The sequence below is a fragment of the Elephantulus edwardii genome, unplaced genomic scaffold (assembly GCF_000299155.1).
Source record: "Elephantulus edwardii isolate Elephantulus edwardi_28Jun2011 unplaced genomic scaffold, EleEdw1.0 scaffold00116, whole genome shotgun sequence".
Lineage (NCBI taxonomy): Eukaryota > Metazoa > Chordata > Mammalia > Macroscelidea > Macroscelididae > Elephantulus > Elephantulus edwardii.
The window spans coordinates 6257245-6265453 of NW_006399866.1; positions in this window are offsets into that span (position 1 = coordinate 6257245).

Consider the following 8209-nt stretch of genomic DNA (forward strand, 5'->3'; position numbering starts at 1 on the left):
TAAAAAGTGCACCTAACTCAAGCTGCAGATAAAACAACTTAGTTTGCCAAAAGGAGAAGGACCTAAGGTGCGTATTATAAAAGGTCAATGACTACAGTCTTCACTATGGATTACATCTCAACATCAAGAAAACAAAAATCCTCACCACTAGGCCAACAGGTATCATCATGATAAGTTGGACAGAAGTCTGACATGGTTAATGATTTTATCTTGCTTGGGTCCACAATCAATACTCTTGGCAACAGTGGTCAAAAAATGTGTCACACTGGGGAAGTCAGTTGTCAGGGACCTCTCCAAGGTACTGAGGAGCAATAAAGTCTGTTTGAGGATTAAGGTGATTAAGGTGCACCTGAACCCAACCATGGTCTTTGCAATTGCTTCCTAAGCATCTAAAAGCTGGACAATAACTAAGGACAATGATAGAGGAATTGATGTCTTTGACTTAACGAGCTGTAAATTACTGAATATACCACAGACTGTAAAAAGGAAAACTATGTCCTGAAGGTGAGGCCAGTGTGTTCCTTAGATGAAAAGATGATGAAACTGTGTCTCACATATTTTGAACATGCTAAGGAGAAGCCAGTCGTTGGAAAAGGACATCATGCTTGGAAAGGTGGATGGTCAGCAAATGAGACAAAGATCATCAACGAGATGTATAGACACAGTGGCGAGAGCAAAGGGCTCAAGTATAGCTGGGCTGGTGAGGATGGTGCAGGGTAGGGAAGGGTTCAGGTCTACTGTTCACAGAGTTGCAGGGTTGTGGCTGACTCAACAGCACCTAATAACAATATATGCTATGATGTTTTCACCTGTTTAGTATGCATGTGAAAGTTGAGCAATGAATGAAGAGACCAAAGAATTGATGTCTCTGAATTGTGGTGCTGGTGAAGAATACTGAATATACCACTGATTGCAAAAGAACAAGTACATCTTGGAGGAAGTGCAACCAGAATGCTCCTTGGAGACAAAGATGGTGAAGCTTTGTCTCGCATATTGTGGGCGCATTATCAGGAGGCAACAGTCTTGAGTAATGTGTCTTTAGCAAGGTAGAGGGTCAGCAAATGAAAGATTCTCAATGAGATGGACTGACAAAATGCTTGCAGCAATGGGTTTGTGCATGGCATAGATTTTGATCTTGTTCACAGTAGCACTCTGAGTGGTAGTTGACCTGATGGTACCTAACAATACCACTGCTATTTTCCATTAGTAAAATGGATTTTGTCCATTGTTTAAAAGTACCTTGTCAAGGGACTCTATAACCTTCCCAAATTTCCACATTTCTACAATTTCATCATTAAAACTCATTATTTTTGAATCAATTCTACCTCACAGCAATCTCGAGTACTGCAGAGAATTACTTCATAGGGTACTCCAGATTATAGATGTTACAAGGGACTAAGAATGGTGCTGCTTACACAGCACTGCTGAGTAGGTTCAAACAGCAAACTCCAAATTACTTATACAATCAAGGCTTCTAAAAAACATGGGGACAAGAGTCACTACTGCCTAGTCCATCTGCTGTAAGGAACATATACGTAGGAAGCTCATTATACAATTGCTGCTTGGCACATAGTAATCAAGGTTAGCTATCACAGACTTGGGTAAAAAGACAGCATAATGTAATAATTGGCTTTGAAGCTGGACTTGGATTATGAATCCTGGCTCTGTCACTTTCTTAAAAAAAAAAACCCTACAATCATTTAAGTAGCTGTGTGGTTTGGGACAAGTCAAGTAACTTTGATTTCACCATCAGGAAAGGGCTTAGAAGAACTACTATCCAACCTGACTACTGTGGCAAAAACTAGTTGATCATAAAGTGCTGGTGGCCTAATGGCAAGAAACTGCACTGCAATCCTGAAGGATCAAAGTTCAAATCCACCAGATGCTTGGCTGGATAAGGAAGGGCAATCTCCTCCTGTGTCAATCGGATCTGACTTGATATACACAACAAGGAGGGTAAAAAATCCTAGCTGAGCTAATTCTAACACATAGCAATTGCACTTGCTGTAGACAGAACTGCTCCACAGGATATTCAATTATTGTGACTTTTTGAAGCAGAGTGCCAGGCTTTTCTTCCAAGGCTCTTCTGGCTGAGTTTGAATGGCCAACCCTTCAGTTAGTAAAAACAAAGCCAAATCCAAATCTTTTCCTGTATGAACCAATTCAGACTTATGACCCCGTGTGTTAGCAGCTGTCACGTAGAGAAATCCCTGAAATGGGTCTGTATAACATCTTACATTTATCATGTGTTGAATGTTAGAACCAATTCAGTCTCATGACTCTAGGTCTTAGCAGCAGAGTACTTCACTGTTTGTACCATGCAGGGCAAGTCCTGAAATGGTTATGTACAAAAGCTTCTATTTATTAAGTATTTACCATGTGTTAAAAGCTTTATATAGAGGACCTTTGGTGGAGTAAACCATAGGAAGTTTGCACCACTAACCCAAAAGTGGTGCCTCTCTGGTATTCAAATCCACCAACAGCTCCAAGAAAAACAGTAATTTACAGCCTCTTGAAACCCAACTAGAAGGTTTGCCGAGTCTGTTTGGACTCAACAGCAATGAGTGAATTTGAGATGCTTTATATAGGTATTAATTTATTTTCTCAGAAGGGAACTATGGTGACCTAGTGGACAGAGTTGCACTGCTAACCCAAAGACTTATATTTGGAAACCACCATCTTCTCCAATGGAAAAAACTCAGCAATCCCTTCCCATGTAATTTATAACCTCTGAAAACCCACTGGAGGGTCAGTTATGACTCAACAACAAGTTAATCTGATCATATTAACTCCCTACGGCAGACACTATCATTTTCCCCATATTACAGATGAAGAAACTTTAAGACAGACTTTGAGTCAGTATCCTCATAACTCAAGGAGGGAGCTCTGGTGACCTATTAGTGAGAAGCTGTGCTGCAATCCCGAAGGCTCACGGTTTGAACCCACCAGCTAGCTGTTCTGAGGGAGAAGGACGGGCAATATCCTCCCATGCAATTTGCTCCCTCTGAAAACACGCTAGAGTCACCTATGGGTCAGTTCCTATTCTACAGCACACAACATCTTCCTAAATACTCCAGATATGTATGGCACCTAAGAAGTGCTCAAATGTTGCCTAGTCATTGTAGTATGTGCAGTATGGGTAAACAGTGACTTATTAAAGAACAAAAGTAAGGTGGGTTCAGGTTTTTAAAGCTGTGGAATCATGGACAAACTCACAATATTTTGCCAAATGAAAGACAGAAAGGAAAACAAAGCACTTCTTTAATAGTCCATAAAACCGAAAAGCTTCCCCATGAGACTTCTTCCTCTCCTGCTTGGCTTTTAATCTTCTCAGAAGAAAAGCAGTGAACTATGAGCTTGAAGGAAAAATCACTACGGAGAAAAATGAAACACTATGATTAGCACCTAAGAAAGGGATTCCATTTTTCTGCAAAACGAAAAAGTGCTTCTCTCTCTCCTCTCCCTTACATTAACACTTCTTTTTTGACAGTGACAATGAGATTCAGACTCCTCCCTCAAGCTGCTAACATGTAACACTCTTGAGCAAGAAGCTTCTAAGAGACATATAGGAATCTGCAGCTAATTTACATGCTAAGCACATTACTCAGCTCAAAGGAGCAAAAGGTATAATTAATCACAAGTCTTAACACCCACTGACCTGACTTATTTAGGTCAGTGATCTTGAGATAAAGACAGTTTGGAACCTCCTGTAGGGATCTCATATTTTCAAGTATAATCTTCCACTCCCTTATAGCAGGAGTTCCTCTCCCTTTTAGTTTCCTGTAGCTCTCCATTTCTTTCCTGCATGCAATGTCAGTGGATTGACCTCTAATATTTGGTTTTATCTTTAAAATGAAAATGCATGTATATGGTAGAACTAAGACATCACTGGAGAGAGACGTGTAAAATGAAGAATAAAATTTTTCCCCAGTACAATTGTCAGCACTACATCAAAAAGATGAACACTGATAAGGAGGAAGGTGTTCTCTCAGAAAAAATTGTAAACATTTATCTGTTCTGCATTCTGCTTTCAAAAATCTTATTTACTATAACCTGAAGATCCTTCCTTAGGAACTGATGGGATACCAATTGACACGTTTCGACAGATATAGACAACAGTCGTAGCTCCCCAGGATATGCTAAGAAACCAAAAGGATGACAGCTACCTGGCCAAGTGAATGGAAGAGATTCATATTTGTTCCCATTCCCAAAAAAGAGTGACTCAAAAGAATGTGGAGGCGAGCTCTGGTGGCCTAGTGGCAGGAAACTGTACTGCAATCCCAGAAGTGCACGGTTCAAATCCACCAGATGCTCTGCTGAAGAAGGAGGAACAGTCGCCTCCTGTACCAGTCAGATCCAATTTGATGGTACACGCATAAAAAAAAAAAAAAAAGAAGAATGTGGAAACTGCCATTTAATACAATCAATATCATATGTAAGTAAAATCTTGCTGAGGATTACCCAAAAATGTCTCCAACAGTACATCAAAAGAGAACTGCCAGAAATTCAGGCTGGATTTAAGAGAGACCATGGCATGAGGGATATCACTGTTGAGGCTGAAAGCAGAAAATAACAAAGGGAAGTCTTATTTGTGTTTTATTGACTATGCAAAGGCATTTATGACTATACGGATCATAACAAATTATGGTTAACATTGAGAACAATGGGAATACCAGAGCATTTCATTGTGCTCATGTAAAACCTATACGTAGACAAAGAAGGAGTTGTGCTGAAAGAACAAGGGAATACTGAATGGTTTAAAATGAGGAAGTTTCTATCAGGGTTGTATCCTTTCTCCATAACTCTTTAATCTGTATGCTAACCAAGCCACTGGAGAAGTTAAGACTTGAAGAATGTGGCATCAGGATTGGAGGAAGACTCATCAACAACCTGTGTCAATGACATAACCTTTCTTGCTGAAAGTGAAGAGAAGTTAAAGCACAAGCTGTATAAGATCGAAGCCTACAGCCTTCAATATGGATTACATCTCAAAATCAAGAAAACAAAAAATTAAAAACAAAAATCCTCACTACTGGGCCAAAAGGCAACATTAAGACAGATGGAGAACTGACAGAACAATCTTGGTACCAGTAGCCAGGAAATTAAAAGACGAATTGCATTGGAAAAGTCTGCTGTCAGAAACCTTTCCAAAGTACTGAAGAGCAATGATGTCAGTCTGGAGACTAAGGTGTGCCTGATACAGGCCATGGTCTTTGCAATTACTTGCTATGCATCAGAAAAGCTGGATAATGAATAGGGATGATAGGAGAACTGAAGCTTTTGAGCTGTGATGCTGGAGAAGAGTATTGAACATAGTATGGACAAACAAGTTCATCCTGGAGAGGATGAAGCCAGGCTGCTCCTTAAAGGCAAAGATTCTGAAGCTTCATCTGACATACTTTGGACATGCTGCAAGGCAGGATTAGTCCCCCGAGAGGGATGTCATGCTTGGAAGGGTAGAGGGACAGCACAGGAGAGAAGACCCTCAATGAGGTGGATTGATTCAGTGACAGGGGAAATGGGGACAGGTGTGTCAGAGACAGTAAGACTGGCACGGGATAGAGCAGGGTTTAGGGCTGTTATACATAGCATTGCTTTGAGTTGTGGGCTACTCAACAGCACATAACAACACAACATTTAATATTACTTGGATCCACAATAAGCACCCTTGGTACCAGCAGTCAGGAAGTCAAAAGATGTGTTGCATTGGGAAAATCTGTCAAGGAGTACTGAAAACCAAGAATGTCACTTTTTTTTTTTAAAAAAAAAAAAGGACATCACTTTAAAAACTAAGGGACTAAGTTGTGCCTGATCTAAATCATGAATAGGGGTACAAAAGAAGAACTGATGTCTTTTGAGTTCTGATGATGGAGATGAATAGTGGACATTCATGGACTGTCAAAAGAACAGATATGTCTTGGAAAAGGTGCAACCAGGGTGTCCTTAGAGGCAAGGACAGTGAAAGTTCATCCCACATACTTTGGGCATGTTGTTAGGAGGGGCCATTCCTTGGAAAGGGATATCCTTAGAAAGGTGGAGTTTCAACAAAGAAGAATCTTAAAGAGATGGACCAGTGACTGCTCAAATATGGCAGAGTTGATGAAAATGGCACAGGACAGGACAGAGTTCTAATCTATTGTTCATCAGGTTGTTATGATTCATAATTTACTCAACAGCACCTACCACCAACAAAGATCTTTCCGTAACAGAAAGATTACAATCATGGTAACCTTATGGGACTGAGTTTCAACTATTATTATTGTTTTCTTTAATTTCACAGTATTCCATAGATGGCTGTTATAATTTACTAAACTGGTTCCAGTAGCAAAACCCAGAAATCAATAGAAAGAACCATTACAAATACAGGTATAGTTTTATTGTGCTTTACTTTGTACTTCAAAGTCATTTCATTTTTTACATATTGAAGGTTTGTAGGGAGCTGTGTTGGCCTAGTGGGTAAAAAAGCTGTACTGCCAAACCAAAGGCAGTGGTCCAAATTCAGGGTCAGCTCTGAGTTGATTCTGACTTGACTGAAGTGAGTTGTATCGGTCCCATTTTTTCAACAGCATGTGCTCTCTCTGTCATATTTTGGTAATTCTTGCACTTCTCAAACTTTTCCAGGATGCAACTATTTATTTAACAGTATGTAATATAAACATAAATTTTATAAGTCCTTAGAAACTAAAACATTATTGAGATTCATGTTATTCCTATAACCACTGCACTGCAGTGGCCTGGAACCAAATTTGCAATGTCTCTGAGGTATGTCTGACCCTCCAGAGGGGTTTTTAGAGGCAATAAATCACACAGAAGGAAAATGCCCATTCTTCTCCCTCAAAGCAGCTGGTGGATTCCAACCACATCTTTGAGACTGCAGTGCAACTTCTTACCTCTACGCCACCAGAGCTCAGCTGGGCAAGTCCACTGGCAGGGATCTCTCCAAATTATTTGGGAGCAATGATGTTAGTTTAAAGACCTTGGTGGGCCTGATTCAGGACATGTTTTTTCAATCATTTGCTATGTATCTGAGAGCTGGACAATAAATAAGGATGACAACAGTATTGATGCCTTTGAGGTGTGATATTGGAAAAAGGAGTACTGAATATCCCAAGGACTGCCAAAAAAAAAAAAAAACAGTCTCGGAAAAAGTGCAGCCAAGTGCTCCCTGGAAGCAAGAATGAAGAAATATCACCTCACACATTTTGAGCATGCTGCTAGAAGAAGCTATTCCTTGGAAAGGGATATCATTCTTGGAAAAGTAGTGGGCCGTCAAAAGAAAGACCCTGAATAAGATGGACTGACAAGGTAACTCCGGCAATAAGCTTAAGGGTGTCAGAAATTATCAGGATGGCACAAGTTAGGACAGGATTCAGATCTGTTATTTGCTGTGAGTCATACCTGGCTTGATGGCACATAACAACACACCAGTATGATTCAGATCTGTTATTTGCTGTGAGCCATACCTGGCTTGATGGCACATAACAACACACCAGTATGTAGAACCAAAACCCAAGTTTATTGCCATCAAGTCAATTCCAACTCACAGTGATTCATTTAAACAGAGTAGAACTGTCCTACAGGATTTCTAGGATTATAATCTTTACAGTAGCAGACTACTAAGTTTGCTCTAATCACCTTTTAGCTAGCAGCTAGTGCTTTAATCCACACCACCAGGGTTCTTGACAAACATATAATGGCTACATATATGTTAGGGAGCTCTGGTGGCCTAATGGTAAGAACCTGTGTTGCAACGGCAAATGCATGGGGTTCAAATCCACCACCTGCTTTTCAGGAGAAGGATGGGCAATCTCCTCCAGTGCAATTAACTGCCTCTGAAAACCCACTGCAGGGTCAGCTAAGGAGTCAGTTCCAACTTGAACATATATGATACAATATGATATGTTGATATCTTGGAATTTTTTTTTAAGTACCTTTGCCGTCTCAGTTCCCAGGAGAAGAATTGCTGGGTTCATTTGTTCGTTTCAGTCAATATCAACTGAGTCTCCAAAAGGTGGCAGTAATTATCCTTTCCCTGAAAGCACATGAAAGTGATTCTTTCCTCCCATAACTACCAACAGTGGGTATTAAATGTTCTCATTTTTGCCAACTTAATAAGTGAAAAATAATCTCTCATTGTTTTGATGTGATTTTTAAATTATAGATGAGGCTGATTATCTTTTCTCTTTTAATGGTAATTTGTGTAAGTTTT